This window comes from Electrophorus electricus, chromosome 1 (assembly GCF_041902795.1).
Source record: "Electrophorus electricus isolate QZ-2024a chromosome 1, ASM4190279v1, whole genome shotgun sequence".
Classification (NCBI taxonomy): domain Eukaryota; kingdom Metazoa; phylum Chordata; class Actinopteri; order Gymnotiformes; family Gymnotidae; genus Electrophorus; species Electrophorus electricus.
In genome coordinates, this window is record NC_137497.1 from 20,053,721 (window position 1) to 20,074,320 (window position 20,600).

Here is a 20,600-nt window from a genome sequence, read left to right on the forward strand (position 1 = left end):
AATAGTTCTGTCTCTCTCTCTCTCTCTCACACACAGATAATAGTTCTGTCTCTCTCTCTCTCTCTCTCACACACACACAAACACACACACAGATAATAGTTCTGTCTAGCTCTCTCTCTCTCTCTGTCTCACAGATAATAGTTCTGTCTCTCTCTCTCACACACACACAGATAATAGTTCTGTCTCTCTGTCTCTCACACACAGATAATAGTTCTGTCTCTCTCTCACACACACACAGATAATAGTTCTGTCTCTCTCTCTCTCACACGGATAATAGTTCTGTCTCTCTCTCTCTCTCACAGATAATAGTTCTGTCGCTCTCTCTCTCTCTCGGGCTCACACAGATAATAGTTCTGTCTCTCTCTCTCTCTCACACACACACAGATAATAGTTCTGTCTCTCTCTCTCTCACACACAGATAATAGTTCTGTCTCTCTCTCTCTCACACACACACAGATAATAGTTCTGTCTCTCTCTCTCTCTCTCTCACAGAGATAATAGTTCTGTCTCTCTCTCGCTTTCTCTCTCTCTCACACACACACAGATAATAGTTATGTCACTCTCTCTTTCAGATAATAGTACTGTCTCTCTCTCTCCCTCACACACACACAGATAATAGTTCTGTCTCTCTCTCTCTCTCTCTCTCTCACACACACACAGATAATAGTTCTCTCTCTCTCTCTCACACGGAAAATAATTATCTGTCTCTCTCTCTCTCTCACAAACACACAGATAATAGTTCTGTCTCTCTCTCTCTCTCTCACACGGATAATAGTTCTGTCTCTCTCTCTCTCTCTCTCACACGGATAATAGTTCTGTCTCTCTCTCTCTCTCTCGGGCTCACACAGATAATAGTTCTGTCTCTCTCTCTCTCTCTCTCTCTCACACACAAAGATAATAGTTCTATCTCTCTCTCTCTCACACGGATAATAGTTCTGTCTCTCTCTCTCTCACACACAGATAATAGTTCTGTCTCTCTCTCACACGGAAAATAGTTCTGTCTCTCTCTCTCTCTCTCTCACACGGAAAATAGTTCTGTCTCTCGCTCTCTCTCTCTCACGGAAAATAGTTCTGTCTCGCTCTCTCTCTCTCTCACACGGATAATAGTTCTGTCTCTCTCTCTCTCTCTCACACACACACACACACACACAGATAATAGTTCTCTCTCTCTCTCTCACACGGATAATAGTTCTGTCTCTCTCTCTCTCACACACAGATAATAGTTCTGTCTCTCTCTCTCTCTCACACGGAAAATAGTTCTGTCTCTCTCTCTCTATCTCACACGGAAAATAGTTCTGTCTCTCTCTCTCTCTCACACGGAAAATAGTTCTGTCTCTCTCTCTCTATCTCACACGGAAAATAGTTCTGTATCTCGCTCTCTCTCTCTCACACGGAAAATAGTTCTGTCTCTCTCTCTCTTTCTCTCTCTCTCTCTCACACACACACACAGATAATAGTTCTGTCTCTCTCTCTCTCTCACAGAGAATAGTTCTGTCTCTCTCTCTCTCTCTCTCACAGATAATAGTTCTGTCTCTCTCTCTCTCTCTCTCTCTCTCTCTCTCTCTCTCACAGATTTTATTTCTGTCTCTCTCTCTCTCTCTCACACAGATAATATTTCTGTCTCTCTCTCTCACACACACACACAGTTATTAGTTCTCTCTCTCTCACACACACAGTTATTAGTTCTCTCTCTCTCTCTTTCTCTCTCTCTCACACAGGTAATCGTTTGGTCTCTCTCTCTTTCTCTCTCTCTCTCTCTCTCTCTCTGTGTTCCACACACAGATAATAGTTCTGTCGCTCTCTCTCTCTCTCTCTCTCTCACACAGATAACAGTTCTGTTTCTCTCTCTCACACACACAGAGATAATAGTTCTGTCTCTCTCTCTCTCTCTCTCACACACAGAAAAGTTCTGTCTCACACACAGATAATAGTTGTCTCTCTCTGTCTCACACACAGATAATAGTTCTGTCGCTCTCTCTCGCTCTCTCTCTCTCTCTGTCTCACACACAGATAATAGTTCTGTAGCTCTTTCTCTCTCTGTCTCGCACAGATAATAGTTCTGTCTCTCTATGTCTCACACAGATAATAATTCTCTCTCTCTCTCTCTCTCTCTCTCTCTCTCTCTCTCTCTCACACACACACACACACACAGATAATAGTTCTGTCTCTCTCTCACACAAACACACAAAGATAATAGTTCTCGCTCTCTCTCTCCATTTCAGACACACACATCGTTCTGGGCATTGAGAGTTCTGGTAAACTGGGATGTGATGATGTTGTCACTTCACCTCTCTTTTGTCTCTCTAGTTTGTTGACTGAGAGCGGCGGAGTGTTGATCATGCCTGTGGTTCCTTTTAGTTGTGCTGCCACAGCTACATCTGCCAAAGTCCATCTTTGCACATCATAGTTTCCTACTTTACACACCCTCTACCTGGACATGTCTAATAATCTAGTCTCTCTGTCTGCTGAGGTTCACCTACCCCTGATGTCATGACGTTACTGTCTCAGCTGCCATGGCTAATCCCTCCACCCCACACAGCTACTTCCCCGCTGCCCTTCATGGATGATCTCATACAGGAAGAGTTTCGGTCATGTGCACACCGTCGGGACCAGACAAGGACTTCTAGAAAACCACACTAGACATTAATTGCTTATTGTTCCATATTTCTTTATTTATTTTTCTCCATCTCACTACTTATTCTGCTCCTTATTGTCTATATTCTTACTACTGTAATGTCCGTTATTGTCCAGAGGACCCCACCAGTTTACAGCCCACCAGAACCAGTGCACCGAGGACACTGTCAGCACTGACATCCACACGTCTCTCACACATCTGGAGGACATGGACAGTTATGTTCCAGTGCTGTTCACTGATTACAGCTCAGCAGTCAACACAGTCACCCCAACCAAACTGACTGAAACACTCACCACTGGACTCACACCCTCCTTCTGTAAATGGGGCTGAACTTTCTAACAGACAGAATCAGTCAGTCAGAACTGGCAATGTACATCCAGCACAAGGACTGAGAACACTGGGACCCCCCAGGACTGTGTGGCCACCCAGTATAACACCAGCATCATCAAACTGGTTTGACTGATCACTGGATGAGACAGCATACAGGAGGGAGGTGACAGATATGGTGACATGGTGTCATGACAACAATCTCTCCCTGAATGCAGACAAGACCAAGATGATTGTTGACCCAAGGAGGAAGGAGAAGCAACAGCACACACCACTACAGACAGGAGAGATGTAGGTGAACTCCTTCACCTTCCTGGAGTTCACATCAGTGAGGACCTCACCTGGACCTACAACACACCCCACATCAGTGAGGACATCACCTGGTCCTACAACACACACACCCCACATCAGTGAGGACCTCACCTGGACCTACAACACACACACCCCACATCAGTGAGGACCTCACCTGGACCTACAACACACACACCCCACATCAGTGAAGACCTCACCTGGACCTACAACACACACACCCCACATCAGTGAAGACCTCACCTGGACCTACAACACACACCCCACATCAGTGAGGACCTCACCTGGACCTACAACACACACACACCACATCAGTGAGGACCTCACCTGGACCTACAACACACACACCCCACATCAGTGAGGACCTCACCTGGACCTACAACACACACCCCACATCAGTGAGGACCTCACCTGGACCTACAACAAACACCACATCATAAAGAAATCCCAACAGTATCTGCTGTGTCCTCTGCTTATGTACGATACCCAGCATGACCTGCAGGTTAACACTCTCCTGACATCAGAACTCTGAAAATGTTCAGCTCTTGTTCACAGTTTTATTGACAACAGGAGGAAACGTGAAACTGAATCACATGAAAGACAAATCAACAACAAGCCAGCCACAACAAGTACCGATATACACAAAACACAATGCAGCAAACTTCACAGAGAATAACATTATCCACCAAATAATGATCTGTGATTACAAATAACAATACAATAAACTACACACAACCACAATGTTTTCAAAAGGTATGAGATGTACGCAGACAACTGCATTAGCACGGCTATAATAACTACAATAACTATAATAACTACAATAACTAGAACTCTTGGAGTTGTATTCTCTCACTCTACGATCGCTACACACAGAAACCGACTCGCTGCTACTGACACCCTGTGGTTCATAAATGAATTACAACTAACCTCAAAAAATGGAACAGAGTTTATAAACTCCTGACAGAACAGCATCTGTACTTCCTGAGGAGGCTGAGGAAATGTAGCATGTCAACTAAAACTCAGCAGTTCCTACAGGAGAATGATGGAGAGTGAATTCCACAGTATGATATGGGAACGGCACTACTCAGGAATGGAAGACTCAGTTTTCAGTATTTTCTCATTCTCACTCTTTCATAAACACACACAGACACCAACACAGAAACACATACGCACGCACACACACACACACACACACACACACACACCCACACACATACACGTAAGCACACACAAACAAACCCACATACGCATGCACACACTAACGTTCCATACCTGAGAGTGTCCAGTCTGCAGTGGGGATCCTCCAGTCTAGCAGAGAGCAGCTTCACTCCTGACTCTCCTGGGTGGTTGTACGTCAGGTCCAGTTCTTTCAGGTGGGAGGGGTTTGACCTCAGAGCTGAAGCCAGAGAAGAACAGCCTTCCTCTGTGACCAAACAACCAGACAGTCTGCAGAAAGGAGGGAAACAGGTAGAGAGAGACAGAGAGTGAGATGCACTTCCAGAGCAGCCTGCATGGGGCAGCTAGAGAGGCTGGTAACTGTAGTGGAGGTTCCTCCACTCTCATCTCTCTCCGGCGTCCTCCATGGCAGATGGTTTTGTTCACTCTTCTCCAGATCGCTGCTGTCTGTGTTTATTTTTGCTCTTATTTTTATTCAGCCCTTCAGAACTCTAGTGCACTATTAACCTACATCAGAAGAACCCCAAAGCTGGACTTACACTGTGTGATTTCAGTGGTCTTATTAGACTGTTACATGTCAGACTGTATGAGATGATGCCAGTAAAATCTTGGCAGAATTCTACATCTGGCTGTGATAACAGGAGTAAAAACACTGTCACATTTCTGGACCTGTGACTCAGAGATAAAGTCTAAGAATCCTAAGCGATGCATACTTTTTTTGGAAGTTGCAAAGCTGATGCCAGACTTTCACAAGTGTCCTCAAGATTACAGATAGCTAGACTGCAAGTAGATACAACTGACAATACAATATAGTCTACAGTAGATACACTAAATATTACAATGTAAGTCACTCTGGATAAAAGCATCTGCCAAATGCTGTAAAAGTAAATATAAATGTACTCTTATGTGGTCATGGAACTGTCTTGGCTTTATAGGACATTTCTGAGAAATAGATATCCAAAATCAACCTGAATGAAACATGAATTCACCCAAAGGTATTATTATTTTAATAGGAGTTTATGAAAAATAGTAGAGTGAAATCTGTCCAAACTTACTCTGCTGATACTCTGCAAATTCAGTCTATACAAAATGAGTGCATTATTTTGCCTAAAGGTAGTTTGACTTTAATATGGATTTATGAAGACATTGTACAGTGAGTGTCCAAACTTACTCTGCTAATAGTCAAGGGCTTCTACTCACATGTGGTAGTGGAACTGTTTTTGCATTTTGTTAAAATTCAGAAAAATATGTAAAACTTCAATATAGATTTATTAATGATCTGGTGATGGCCAAGGGCCACCATTCAATTGGCAGTGGAATATTTCAGCCCTGGAGTTCTCCTGCCCTGCACATTTGCCACATTTCACTAGTGATAACCCCTGTTTCAGCTGGCAGTCAAGCTCTATAATAACCTTCTGAGAAACATTATGTAGAAAAAGCATTTTCCACAATGCTTATTAAGCTGTGTAAATATATTACCAATTGTGTTTAATGTAATTATGCAATTTAACTAGTTCAATCAAGTAAACTGTATTTTGTACTTTTAAATGTAGTAAACGTGCAAGTCCATCGAAGCTCTTAAAAATACAGCGAAATACCGTAAAATCGCGCATATAGGCGCATAATTTAAAGCGCGGACGACTTGACCGTGAATCGCTAAAGCGCGGATAGCGTGATCGCGGTTGTAACCTAGTAACCACCTGTAACCTAGTAACCACCTGTAACCTAGCTACAAGATTTAAATGTGTTTATACTGATGTAGGGGACCTGACTGATTAATACACAGCTGTAGTTCATGAACACCAGATGTTATAAATCACATCCCCGTCAAATCTCCCGTCACACCCTCACCCTCCTCCCTCCTGCTCTCAACTACGTGAAGATCCAACCGCATTTCTCCTAAAGACTGTAACTTGATTGTTGCAAAGACAAGAAGTCCAATCTTGCTTATTGACAGTTTGGTCAAATTGTTGAGACTGTTAGCTGGTCAGATATCTGTGCTGAACAGTAAACAACTAAACAAATCAACATAGCTAGACTTTCTTTGCTAACATTAGCTAGTTAGCTGTTAACCATGAATGACGATCAGAGATTGAGTGAAAAACTCATACAGGCTTTGTCTGTCTGTCTTAGTCCATCTACTTTTACTTTTTGTCTGTCCCTTTCTGGTATTTTCCTTTTCTCTTGGAAATCACCATAGCAGCAAATATCCTCCAATTCCAGTTTGAGATTTTCTGTCATTTTCATGATCCACTACAGTTCTCTTCACCTCAGTAAGTTAAAACAGCTCCTCTGATGCTATTGGCCACTGTAATGACGTCATTCAATATTCTGCTGCCCCGGCCGTCCTACCACATATTTGATTGGATAAAATTACTGTCACTCAAAATGAGAACCTGATCACTCATATTCCTGTTACTGCTGGATACAAGTGCTTCTTGGATATTCATGTTATTACTACCTTCATTTTTTTTTTCAAATGGTACAATTTAAAAAATTTGTGGAGTGTTTTTATTGTACCTTTTGACATTTTTTAATACGTCAACATAGACTTCCTAAAAACACAAGGACAACAATCACAAGGTTATTACTGTATTTCTAGACCAAATTGTTTTCTGCTGTTTCGTGTGCTCCCAGTTTTAGTTGAGAAAAATATTAGGAACATTATCTTCACTACATATAATGGTGTTATAATACTGTTTCTGACCATTCTGGTGCCCTACACACACCCAAACACACCCTGCTGCTACCACACTACAGTTACAGTGAAACTACAAACACTCCATAACTGCAGCCTGATAACATTTAATAGACAAACTGAACACAGGCATGCTAATAGAACACAGATTTGTACCTTCAGTTTCCAGAGTTGGCTCTGTCCTAGAACAACTCCCCCAGGTCATTGTGCCAGTGTTGGGTAGTGTAGTCTATTGTGTGGCTGTGTGTATCAACATAAAATATTGTGGGTGTAGAAGATTACTGTACATTCACTGAGTGGATTTGAACTTGTTACATCTACTACTGTATTTTCTTTTCCCTCTTCTGGTTTATGTTTAATGAAGACAGGTTTGGGGTGGAGCAGGTGTTGGATTTGGTTTTTATTCTGTCTTATACTCCCCATAGAGACAGATGGCATGTTTGTAGATCTCTATTACTTTTTTGTAATAATGGTTTGTGCTCAGAATAAAGTGTCTGTTGTGGTCTCTCCCCCTACACTGGCACATAACAGAGATGTATAAAGGTTGGTATCTCTCTCTAATCATCTGCAGCTGAAATAACCAGCAACTGAAGATGGCTGCCTCCAACACTCCTTTACCATTTATCAAACACTGTAAGATAAAACTGATGATTTTCTTCATAATTTGTGAACCCTAAAGACGGCCATGTTACTATATTGTGTGGGATGTAGCTTGGACACATATTAAAACTGTAGCATAACCATTGTATTAGAGTGTTGCTATGAACAATGCATTAAATAAGAGTTTTACACATTTTTTCCTTTTTTTTTTTTTTTTTTTAAACAGAACAGTGCCTTGACTCTCCCACTAGTTGTATTTTATATCTTTTCCCTGCAAAACACCTTCACTATTGTTTCTGAACTTCTGAGCCCTCCAGACATCTTGTGGTTTTAAGTATTTTCTGTGGTCAGTGTTTGTTCTCCTGTATGGAGGAAGCAGAAAGACAAGGAGCACAGCAAGGGGTCCAGTGAGGAACACATTCCAACAGTGGTGGTCACACACAGATAATAGTTCTGCCTCTCTAACACACACAAATAGATCTGTCTGTCTCTCTCTCTCTCTTTATTTCACACACACACAAACTCACAGATAATAGTTCTGTCTCACACTTACAAATAATAGATCTGTCTCTCTCCGTCTCTCTCTCTATTTCTCTCTCTCTCACACACACACACACACACACACACACACAGATAATAGTTGTGTTTCTCTCTCTCTCTCACACACACACACAAACACACACACACACACAAACACACACAATTAATAATTCTGTCTCTCCCTCACACACGTTTCAATTGAGGTGAAGCATTATAAACAGTAAATGAAACATACTTGTGTCAATCTGTGTAATAAATAAGATTTCAAACAGTAGTCATATTGGCCCTGAACTAAACAGTGTGTGGTCTGGTTTACTGTGTACATACAGTAGTCATATTGGCTCTGAACTAAACAGTGTGAGGTCTGGTTTACTGTGTATAAACAGTAGTCATATTGGCCCTGAACTAAACAGTGTGAGGTCTGGTTTACTGTGTATAAACAGTAGTTATATTGGCCGTGAACTAAACAGTGTGAGGTCTGGTTTACTGTGTATAAACAGTAGTCATATTGGCCCTGAACTAAACAGTGCGAGGTCTGGTTTAATTCTGTGTGGTTATATTTCTACATGGAGTTATATTGCTACATTTGGTTAGAATTCTACATGCGATTATAATTCGACGTTTGGTTATATTTCTACGTGTGGTTATAATTCTCAGTGTATCTGAATAATGTAGTATCAAATGATGAATTATGGGTGCAGAAATGTCTGATCTAAAGTTCTGATGTAATACAAAACACCACACATGCTATGCACCACATACACACACACACACACACACACACACACACTTCACTCCTTCTCTCCTCCTAATCTCCTGATTATTGATTACTGTGTCTTGTGTGTCTTTCTTTCTCTCTTGTAATTAAGTCCACAGGTTCACTCGTCCAGTGCTGAACATTGTTCCTCACTACTGTGTTCAGATGTCCTGAGTTTACTGTCAGCTGTCTGCTCAGTTTCTCTCTCTGCTGACTCCACGTCTTCTACCATCACTGTTCTATTTTAGTTTGATGTCTCTGGCTTGATGAAAAAATTAGCAGCCAACATTCACTCCTAAGTCAAGCTAATATGACGTTAGCGTGAGGTATCTAGGTGTAGTAACCAACAGCTGTGAGTGGACACAGCTGACACTACAGCAGAGCTGTGGGGCTACAGTGAGGCTACAGTGAGAGTGGACACAGCTGACACTACAGCAGAGCTGTGGGGCTACAGTGAGAGTGGACACAGCTGACACTACAGCAGACCTGTGGGGCTACAGTGAGAGTGGACACAGCTGACACTACAGCAGACCTGTGGGGCTACAGTGAGAGTGGACACAGCTGACACTACAGCAGACCTGTGGGGCTACAGTGAGAGTGGACACAGCTGGCTCTTCTGTCTCTGTCTGCTGTGTTCACTCTCTTCCATGTTCTCCCCCTGGACACTTTCACCATCAAGTTCTTCTGTCTTTTCTCTCTCATGCTGTCTTCTTACTAAAGAAGGTTGCCATGGCAATAGCATTACTCTTTCTCTTCATCCTGGCTTGTATTTGCAGAGAGATTAGAATGACTGATGTTTACAGTGTTTTCATACATAAACTAGATAAAATCACTCACTGAAATGCTTACATTAGAACACTTCATTTTACAACACAGTTGTTGGAGTTTCTAAATATATTCATCCTGTAAGACATTTCGCAAAATGTCTGCGGTCAGGTGACCAAAATTGCAGCTTGTGGACAAAATGCCAAAGTGCCTAGTTGAAGCAGCATTGTAATAAATACACCTGTACATGTGGACAAGGACTCATCTGGGTCTCCTCTTTACAATGTTATATTTCTCTTCTAGACTTGAAAATCTGCCCATGCATCACAAATGTAACTCTTTGTCTCTACAGTGTGGTCATTTAATGAAATGCAGTGAGGTTTCAACAGAAAACTATTTAGAAATATTTAAAGAAGACAACTTTATAATATAATATAAAAGTGTACATTTCCTTGCATTGCCTTGCCTGGCAATGTTTGTTTAATACTGTACTATAAGGGAGTTGACACTGACCTTTTTAAAATGCCTCTTTATTTACATTCAAAAATAGTCACAGAAACTCACCTGAGAATCTCCAGTTTACAGTGTGAACTCTTCAGTCCAGCACAGAGCTGCTCCACTCCTGAATTCTGCAGGTCATTATTATTCATCTCCAGCTCTCTCAGTGAGGAGTTTTCTGTTTGTAGAACTGATGTGAGAGATTTGCAAGACTCTTCAGTGAGACCACAGCCAGATAGTCTGTAAAAGAGTAAATACAGTAAATAATGTAGTTCAGTCAGAGGATGATGAATTAAAAGATCTGAACTGCTAATAAAAATGTAAAGAAGAGCTTGAAAGGTCTGGAACACACTGATACAGTTTCAGCCTTTTAATTTCACAAACACAGCAACATTTCAACATTACCGTGTCTTCATCAAAGACAAAATGGACAAAGACATGACAAATAACATTCATTAGCAACCTAAGACAGGTGACCAAATAATGGATGGTTGGTTCATAAGTCAGTGAATGGCAGTTACCATAATCAGAGTCCAAATATCAAAAATATCCCACCCCTAACAGCATAACAGGAAACAGAACAACATAGATCTCATTCAATGTTTCACAAATACAAATACACCAATATACAAACAGAAAATATTGTTGGAAGACATGCAGAGTAGTGATTATGGAGGAATAAACACTGCAGTAGTGATTATGGAGGAATAAACACTGCAGTATTGATTATGGAAGAATGGCACTATCGACGCAGCCAATGGCACATGCGTGGGGCCCACCATAGAACAGCGCCCTCTCATCATCACGGAGAGTGACGTGAGGAGAGTGTTTAAAAGGGTGAATACCAGGAAGGCGATGGGACCAGACGGTATCTGCGGGAGGGTCCTCAAAGCCTGCGCAGATCAGCTAGCCCCGGTATTCACCGACATCTTCAATCTCTCCCTGACGCTCGGTATCGTCCCGTCCAGCTTCAAGCGATCCACCATCGTCCCCGTCCCGAAGAAACCTCGACCCTCCGACCTCAATGACTACCGCCCTGTCGCCCTCACATCCGTCGTGATGAAGTACTTTGAAAAGCTAGTCAGAGACTTCATCACATCTTCACTGCCAGCCTCCATGGACCCACTGCAGTTTGCATACCGCCACAACCGCTCCACTGACGATGCAATTGCACATCTGCTCCACACTACACTGACTCACCTGGACGAAGGGAGGGGAAATTATGTTAAAATGCTATTTGTCGACTACAGTTCAGTATTTAACACCATCATCCCCTCCCTACTCACTACTAAGTTGGGAGATCTAGGACTGCATACATCCCTGTGCGACTGGATCTCCAACTTCCTAACAGACAGACCACAATCAGTACGGGTGGGCAACTGCGCCTCATCCACCCTCATCCTCAGCACTGGAGCTCCTCAGGGTGTGTCCGAAGCCTCCTGCTCTACTCACTGTACACCTACGACTGCACAGCCACTTCCAGCTCTAACATCATTGTCAAGTTTGCTGACGACACCGTTGTCGTGGGTCTGATCTCGGACAACGACGAGAGGGCCTACCTGGAGGAGATTAAACACCTGGAAAACTGGTGCCAGGAAAATAATCTCCTCCTAAACATCAGTAAGACATAGGAGCTGTTCGTGGATTGCAGCAAGAAGCAGGTGCGGCACTACCAACCTGTGAGGATCAGTGGAACCACGGTGGAGAGAGTAGATAGTTTCAGGTACCTTAGTGTTCACATCTCGTAGGACTTTTCCTGGTCCCGCCATACCAACTCCCTGGCAAAGAAGGCTCGTCAGCGTCTTTACCACCTCAGACGCCTAAGAGACTTCAGACTGCCCTCCAAGGTACTGCGGAACTTCTACACCTGCACTATCGAGAGCATCCTCTCAGGGAACATCACAGTCTGGTTTGGGAATAGCACCAAGCAGGACAGACAAGCACTCCAAAGGGTAGTGCGTTCAGCAGAGCGCATCACTCACACGGAACTTCCTGACCTGCAGACCATCTACTACAAGCAGTGCCAGACCAAGGCCAGGAAAATTGTGAAGGACCCCACCCATCCCAACAATAGACTCTTCTCTCTGTTGAGGTCAGGGAGGCGCTTCCGCTCCCTGAAGACCAAGACAGAGAGGCTGAAGAGGAGCTTCTTCCCACAGGCCATTCGGGCCCTGAATCAGGGAAACTGATAAACTGTGGGGACCACCACCACCATGTAACATAACTGTATATCTGTACACCTGTATATATCGATTTATACTCAATTACCTTGTTACACAACAACTGTAGATATGTTATTATACAAAATGGATCTGTACATTCTGTAGATTGTGTACATATATACCCAACCATATTACACCTGCACTGTACATTCTGTAGATTGTGTACATATATACCCAACATATACATTGTACATTGTGTATATAATCATAATATACATATATTGTACATACGTTGTTAATATATTTTGTACATACATAGAGTATATATATTTATCTTACATATATACATTTTTCTCTATGCACCCCTGTTTCCTTTCCTCAATTTGGACAGAGCACTCACCACCATTTCACTGCGAGTTATACTGTGTATGACTATGTATGTGACGAATAAACCAAACTTGAACTTGAACTTGAATGAACACCGCAGTAGTGATTATGGAGGAATAAACACCGCAGTAGTGATTATGGAGGAATGAACACTGCAGTATTGATTGGACAGAATGCAGACAGCATAATCTTTTACTAGTGTTTACATTCCTGTGCTCACACTATGAGTCACTGAACATGAAACATTCTCCTCTGCCTTTGCTTTACCCAGTGAGGTCCTGAGTTCTGTCTTTGTGGTGCACCGAGAATCACAGAGGCTCAATAGCTGAGTCAGGGACTCCATCAGTCAGTCAGGTGTGTGTGAGGCAGACCCCATCAGTCAGTTAAGTGTGTGTGAGGCAACTATCTCATGTCTGCTGTTGACATGAAATGTGTCCCTGGAGTTTGTCCTTCATGGACTGTATGTGTGCAGTAAAATACTGGGGAGAAGAGGACCGTTCACATGTTGTTTCAGTTGGATCAGAACTTCAACTCACAATATCGCTACTTCACACAACTAATTTATTCAGTAAAATCGACCATTTACATTAACACAAAAAAAACCCCAACTAAACAAGTCAGCAGCCCTTTTTGGGGCTACAGTGAGAGTGGACACAGCTGACATTACAGCAGACCTGTGGGGCTACAGTGAGAGTGGACACAGCCGACACTACAGCAGACCTGTGGGGCTACAGTGAGAGTGGACACAGCTGACACTACAGCAGATCTGTGGGGCTACAGTGAGAGTGGACACAACCAACACTACAGCAGATCTGTGGAGCTACAGTGAGATTCTTTCAGTGGAGTTCTTTCCTCCAGCACGGCTGTCAGTTCAGCTCACCTCAACATGTGTTGAGCACACCGTGTAAATCATAATGAGAATGGGGTCTCACACCCAAAAACACAAGGGAATCATGTGTGATTGTAAGACATTTTGGAAAATTTCTGCACTCAGGTGACCAAAAATGCAGCTTGTGGACAAAATGCCAAAGCGCCTAGTTGAAGCAGCACTGTAATAAATACACCTGTACATGTGGGCAAGGACTTATTTGTGTCTCCTCTTTACAATGTTATATTTCTCTTCTAGACTTGAAAATCTGCTCATGCATCACAAATTTAACTCTTTGTCTCCACAGTGTGGTCATTTAATGAAATGCAGTGAGGTTTCCACAGAAAACTATATTTAGAAATATTTAAAGAAGAGAACTTTATAATATAATATAAAAGTGTACATTTCCTTGCATTGCATTGCCTAGCAATGTTTGTTTAATACTGTACTATAAGGGAGTTGACACTGACCTTTTTAAAATGGGTCTTTATTTACATTCAAAAATAGGCCCAGAAACTCACCTAAGAATCTCCAGTTTACAGTGTGAACTCTTCAGTCCAGCACAAAGCTGCTCCACTCCTGAATTCTGCAGGTCATTATTATTCATCTCCAGCTCTCTCAATGAGTTTTCTGTTTGTAGAACTGATGTGAGAGATTTGCAAGACTCTTCCGTGAGACCACAGCCAGATAGTCTGTAAAAGAGTAAATACAGTAAATAATGTAGTTCAGTCAGAGGATGATGAATTAAAAGATCTGAACTGCTAATAAAAATGTAAAGAAGAGCTTGAAAGGTCTGGAACACACTGATACATTTTCAGCCTTTTAATTTTACAAACACAGCAACATTTCAACACTACCGTGTCTTCATCAAAGACAGAATGGACAAAGACATGACAAATAACATTCATTAGCAACCTAAGACAGGTGACCAAATAATGGATGGTTGGTTCATAAGTCAGTGAATGGAAGTTACCATAATCAGAGTCCAAATATCAAAATATCACACCCCTAACACCATAACAGGAAACAAAACAACATAGATGTTATTCAATGTTTCACAAATACAAACACATTAATATACAAACAGAAAATATTGTTGGAAGACATGCAGAGTAGTGATTATGGAGGAATAAACACTGAGGAGTGATTATGGAGGAATAACAGAATTCAGAGAGCAGAATCTTTTACTAGTGTTTACATTCCTGTGCTCACACTATGAGTCACTGATCATGAAACATTCTCCTCTGACATTGCTTTTCCCAGTGAGATCCTGAGTTCTGTCTCTGTGGTGCACCGAGAATCCCGGAGGCTTTCACCATCAAGCTCGTCTGTCTTTTCTCTCTTCTGCTGTCTTCTTACTAAAGAAGGTTGCCATGTCAATAGCATTACTCTTTCTCTTCATCCTGGTTGTTTTCTGTCTCTCTATACTAACTGTAAACGAACAAGCAGGAGTATTTTATATTCTAGCCAGTTCCTTAGATTTACGGAAGCTAACATTAGCCTCATTAGCTTTATTACAGTACATCAGGCACGCAGTGTGACACACACACACACACACACACACACACACACACACACACACACACACACACACACACACACACACACACACACACACTTCACTACTTCTCTCCTCCTAATCTCCTGATTACTGTGTCTTGTTTGTCTCTTTCTTTCTCTCTTGTAATTAAGTCCACAGGTTCACTCGTCCAGTGCTGAACATTGTTCCTCACTACTGTGTTCAGATGTCCTGAGTTTACTGTTAGCTGTCTGCTCAGTTTCTCTCTCTGCTGAGTCGACGTCTTGTACCATCACTGTTCTATTTTAGTTTGATGTCTCTGGCTTGATGAAAAATTAGCAGCCAACATTCACTCCTAAGTCAAGCTAATATGACGTTAGTGTGAGGTATCTAGGTGTAGTAACCAACAATATACTGTAACTTGGCAAGCTTAAGGTTACTAATATTAGCCAGCTACATGTTTCATAAAAACACCCGTGGAGAGAGATCACAGGTTTATCTTAAGGAATAACCAATAAACTTTTCAGTTCTATTGAATGAATATTAACTTGTTGCGTTCTTTCCTCCAGCATGGCTGTGAGTTCAGCTCATTTCAACATGGGTTGAACACACCGTGTAGATCATAATGAGAACAGAGTCTCCCACCCATAAATGCAAGGGAATCGTGTGATTGTAAAAGAGTCCTGTAATGTGCCCAGAACCTCAATGGTTCAGCTTTAAATGTTTTAATTAAGATTTTAAGGGCTTTTATTTGCAGAGAGATTAGAATGACTGATGTTTACAGTGTTTTCATACATAAACTAGATAAAATCACTCAGTGAAAATCTTACATTAGAACACTTCATTTTACAACAACACAGCTGTTGGAGTTTCTGAAAATATTCATCCTCTAAGACATTTTGCTAAATTTCTGCTCTCAGGTTACCAAAAATGCAGCTTGTGGACAAAATGCAAAAGCGCCTAGTTGAAGCAGCATTGTAATAAATACACCTGTACATGTGGACAAGGACTTATGTGTCTCCTCTTTACAATGTTATATTTCTCTTCTAGACTTGAATAGCTGCTCATGCATCACAAATGTAACTCTTTGTCTCCATAGTGTGGTTATTTAATGAAATGCAGTGAGGTTTCAACAGAAAACTATATTTAGAAATGTTTAGAGAAGAGAACTTTATAATATAAAAGTGTATATTTCCTTGCATTGCCTTGTCTGGCAATGTTTGTTTAATACTGTACTATAAGGGAGTTGACACTGACCTTTTTAAAATGGCTCTTTATTTACATTCAAAAATAGTCACAGAAACTCACCTGAGAATCTCCAGTTTACAGTGTGAACTCTTCAGTCCAGCACAGAGCTGCTCCACTCCTGAATTCTGCAGGTCATTATTATTCATCTCCAGCTCTCTCAGTGAGTTTTCTGTTTGTAGAACTGATGTGAGAGATTTGCAAGACTCTTCCGTGAGACCACAGCCAGATAGTCTGTAAAAGAGTAAATACAGTAAATAATGTAGTTCAGTCAGAGGATGATGAATTAAAAGATCCGAACTGCTAATAAAAATGTAAAGAAGAGCTTGAAAGGTCTGGGACACACTGATACATTTTCAGCCTTTTAATTTTACAAACACAGCAACATTTCAACAGTACTGTGTCTTCATCAAAAACAAAATGGACAAAGACATGACAAATAACATTCATTAGCAACCTAAGACAGGTGACCAAATAATGGATGGTTGGTTCATAAATCTGTGAATGGCAGTTACCATAATCAGAGTCCAAATATCAAAATATCCCACCCCTAACAGCATAATATGAAACAGAACAACATAGATCTCATTCAATGTTTCACAAATACAAACACACTAATATACAAACAGAAAATATTGTGGGAAGACATGCAGAGTAGTGATTATGGAGGAATAAACACTGCAGTATTGATTATGGAAGAATGAACACCGCAGTAGTGATTATGGAGGAATAAACACTGCAGTATTGTTTGGACAGAATGCAGAGAGCAGAATCTTTTACTAGTGTTTACATTCCTGTGCTCACACTATGAGTCACTGATCATGAAACATTCTCCTCTGCCTTTGCTTTTCCCAGTGAGGTCCTGAGTTCTGTCTTTGTGGTGCACCGAGTATCCCGGAGGTTCAATAGCTGATTCAAGGACCCCATCAGTCAGTCAGGTGTGTGAGAGGCAGACGCCATCAGTCAGTCAGCTGTGTGTGAGACAGATCCCATCAGTCAGTCAGGTGTGTGTGATGCAGACCCCATCAGTCAGTCAGGTGTGTGAGGCAGTCCCATCAGTCAGTTAAGCGTGTGTGAGGCAACTATCTCATGTCTGCTGTTGACATGAAATGTGTCCCTGGAGTTTGTCCTTCATGGACTGTATGTGTGCAGTAAAATACTGTGGAGAAGAGTACGGTTCACATGTTTCAGTTGGATCAGAACTTCAGCTCACAATATCGCTACTTCACACACCTAATTTATTCACTAAAATCAACCATTTACATTAACACAAAAAACCCCAACTAAATAAGTCAGCAGAGCTGTGGGGCTACAGTGAGAGTGGACACAGCTGACATTACAGCAGACCTGTGGGGCTACAGTGAGAGTGGACACAGTTGACACTACAGCAGACCTGTGGGGCTACAGTGAGAGTGGACACAGCTGCCACTACAGCAGATCTGTGGGGCTACAGTGAGAGTGGACACAGCTGACACTACAGCAGATCTGCGGAGCTACAGTGAGATTCTTTCAGTGGAGTTCTTTCCTCCAGCACGGCTGTCAGTTCAGCTCACCTCAACATGTGTTGAACACGCCGTGTAAATCATAATGAAAATGGGGTCTCCCACCCAAAAACAGAAGGGAATCATGTGTGATTGTAAAAGACATTTTGGAAAATTTCTGCGCTCAGGTGACCAAAAATGCAGCTTGTCGACAAAATGCCAAAGCGCCTAGTTGAAGCAGCACTGTAATAAATACACCTGTACATGTGGACAAGGACTTATCTGTGTCTCCTCTTTACAATGTTATATTTCTCTTCTAGACTTGAAAATCTGCTCATGCATCACAAATGTAACTCTTTGTCTCCACAGTATGGTCATTTAATGAAATGCAGTGAGGTTTCCACAGAAAACTATATTTAGAAATATTTAAAGAAGAGAACTTTATAATATAATATAAAAGTGTACATTTCCTTGCATTGCATTGCCTGGCAATGTTTGTTTAATACTGTACTATAAGGGAGTTGACACTGACCTTTTTAAAATGGGTCTTTATTTACATTCAAAAATAGTCACAGAAACTCACCTGAGAATCTCCAGTTTACAGTGTGAACTCTTCAGTCCAGCACAAAGCTGCTCCACTCCTGAATTCTGCAGGTCATTATTATTCATCTCCAGCTCTCTCAATGAGTTTTCTGTTTGTAGAACTGATGTGAGAGATTTGCAAGACTTTTCAGTGATACCACAGCCAGATAGTCTGTAAAAGAGTAAATACAGTAAATAATGTAGTTCAGTCAGAGGATGATGAATTAAAAGATCTGAACTGCTAATAAAAATGCAAAGAAGAGCTTGAAAGGTCTGGAACACACTGATACATTTTCAGCCTTTTAATTTTACAAACACAGCAACATTTCAACACTACTGTGTCTTCATCAAAAACAAAATGGACAAAGACATGACAAATAACATTCATTAGCATCCTAAGACATGTGACCAAATAATGGATGGTTGGTTCATAAATCAGTGAATGGCAGTTACCATAATCAGAGTCCAAATATCAAAATATCCCACCCCTAACACCATAACAGGAAACAGAACAACATAGATCTCATTCAATGTTTCACAAATACAAACACACTAATATACAAACAGAAAATATTGTTGGAAGACATGCAGAGTAGTGATTATGGAGGAATAAATACTGCAGTATTGATTATGGAAGAATAAACACCGCAGTAGTGATTATGGAGGAATAAACACTGCAGTAGTGATTATGGAGGAATGAACACTGCAGTAGTGATTATGGAGGGATAAACAACGCAGTATTGATTGGACAGAATACAGACAGCATAATCTTTTACTAGTGTTTACATTCCTGTGCTCACACTATGAGTCACTGATCATGAAACATTCTCCTCTGCCGTTGCTTTTCCCAGTGAGGTCCTGAGTTCTGTCTCTGTGGTGCACCGAGAATCCCGGAGGCTTTCACCATCAAGCTCTTCTGTCTTTTCTCTCTTCTGCTGTCTTCTTACTAAAGAAGGTTGCCATGTCAATAGCATTACTCTTTCTCTTCATCCTGGTTGTTTTCTGTCTCTCTATACTAACTGTAAACGAACAAGCAGGAGTATTTTATATTCTAGCCAGTTCCTTAGATTTACAGAAGCTAACATTAGCGTCATTAGCTTTATTACAGTACATCAGGCACCCAGTGTGACACACACACACACGCACACACACTCACACACTTCACTCCTTCTCTCCTCCTAATCTCCTGATTACTGATTACTGTGTCTTGTTTGTCTCTTTCTTTCTCTCTTGTAATTAAGTCCACAGGTTCACTCGTCCAGTGCTGAACATTGTTCCTCACTACTGTGTTCAGATGTCCTGAGTTTACTGTCAGCTGTCTGCTCAGTTTCTCTCTCTGTTGACTTGACGTCTTCTACCATCACTGTTCTATTTTTGTTTGATGTCTCTGGCTTGATGAAAAATTAGCAGCCAACATTCACTCCTAAGTCAAGCTAATATGACATTAGTGTGAGGTATCTAGGTGTAGTAACCAACAATATACTGTAACTTGGCAAGCTTAAGGTTACTAATATTAGCCAGCTACATGTTTCATAAAAACACCTGTGGAGAGAGATCATAGGTTTATCTTAAGTAATAACCAATAAACTTTTCAGTTCTATTGAATGAATATTAAATTGTCGCGTTCTTTCCTCCAGCACGGCTGTCAGTTCAGCTCATCTCAGCATTTGTTGAACACATGGTGTAAATCATAATGAGAACAGGGTCCCCCACCCAAAAACACAAGGGAATCATATGTGCTTGTAAAAGTGTCCTGTAATGTGAAAATCTTACATTAGAACACTTCATTTTACCACACTGTTGTTTGGAGTTTCTGAATCTATTCATCCTGTAATACATTTCGCAAAATTTCTGCTCTCAGGTGACCAAAAATGCAGCTTGTGGAGAAAATGCCAAAGCGCCTAGTTGAAGCAGCATTGTAATAAATACACCTGTACATGTGGACAAGGACTCATCTGGGTCTTCTCTTTACAATGTTATATTTCTCTTCTAGACTTGAAAATCTGCTCATGCATCACAAATGTAACTCTTTGTCTCCACAGTGTGGTCAT

At 41.4% G+C, this 20,600-nt stretch overlaps 1 pseudogene across 1 annotated transcript in view; it reads right to left on the reverse strand.

Annotated features, from left to right (window-relative positions):
• LOC113569178 (NACHT, LRR and PYD domains-containing protein 3-like) overlaps window positions 1–20,600 on the reverse strand; it is an 81,977-nt pseudogene that overhangs the window by 34,057 nt on the left and 27,320 nt on the right. Inside the window, exons 10-14 of the transcript XR_014123123.1 lie at window positions 18,551–18,721; window positions 16,550–16,720; window positions 14,244–14,414; window positions 10,372–10,545; window positions 4,544–4,717 (exon numbers count right to left, since the gene is read on the reverse strand). The product of XR_014123123.1 is annotated as an NACHT, LRR and PYD domains-containing protein 3-like (transcript). The remainder of the gene's footprint in view (window positions 1–4,543; window positions 4,718–10,371; window positions 10,546–14,243; window positions 14,415–16,549; window positions 16,721–18,550; window positions 18,722–20,600) is intronic.